This window comes from Vigna radiata, unplaced genomic scaffold, assembly GCF_000741045.1.
Source record: "Vigna radiata var. radiata cultivar VC1973A unplaced genomic scaffold, Vradiata_ver6 scaffold_382, whole genome shotgun sequence".
Taxonomy (NCBI): domain Eukaryota; kingdom Viridiplantae; phylum Streptophyta; class Magnoliopsida; order Fabales; family Fabaceae; genus Vigna; species Vigna radiata.
Genome location: NW_014542419.1, coordinates 52,221 through 53,184, shown reverse-complemented (window position 1 = coordinate 53,184; position 964 = coordinate 52,221).

Below are 964 nucleotides of genomic sequence, written 5' to 3'. Positions count from 1 at the left end.
GAAAAAATTAGAAGGGTGTAGGTGGACTTTAATAAGAAAGAGAAAAAGTTAAAGGGGTGCAGAATCACTTTATGAAGAAAGAGAAAATATTAAAATAATATTAATTAAGGTTAAAATGATAATATTTAGAGGTGCAAGATGAAAGCTTGGAGGTGGAGGATGAAACACCCCTGAATATTTTGGTCCACCCTTGCATTGCATCTTGGTCCGTTTATCCGCAAACCAACCCTTTTTTCATGTGTAATTAATTGGATACAATGGGAATAGTCAAACATTAAAAATATAAGGAGGTGCGTATAAGAGAAAAACGTGGTGTAGGAGGTAATTAAAACATAGTTTATTCTACACAGAAAATAATGGAGTGTTGCTCCCTCCACCTCCCCAACTTTCTTCAATTTTTCTTTTATTACAAAACTAACCTTTCTTTTACCTTTTTTATCCTTTTTAATTTTTTTACTCTTTTAGTTTTAGGGGTTCTCTCTTCACCACCACCTCTTCCAGATTATTTTATTTTCAAAACTATTCTTCTGTTAAAACTTTTTTTATTTTTACCATTTAAATTTTTTTAATATATTTCAAAACTTTAATCTGCACCCCACCATCACATCTCTCACGGATCTCATCCCATTTGGGTTTCCGTTGAGCTTTTCTTCTCCCTCAAAATCTCTGACACAAACAATAAGCTAACCCAATTTCCAGTTTAAGTTAAAGACTTTTTTTTATACTGAGAATGCAAAAAAAAAATTGATGTATTCAATCAATGTAATAAAAAAAGTTAGCAAACAATAGGAGAAAAGAAGTACCGGCGAGAGTCTTTCTCTTGCCAAACAAAACATGTTGGTTTGAAGAGACCTTTTCCTCAGTGGTGCACCGCATAGATGTTAATGTTGGGTAGCATAAAACGTGGCGCATCCCAATTAGGTTTGGGTTCCATGACACTTTTTCGATTATCCAAAAGGTTCGT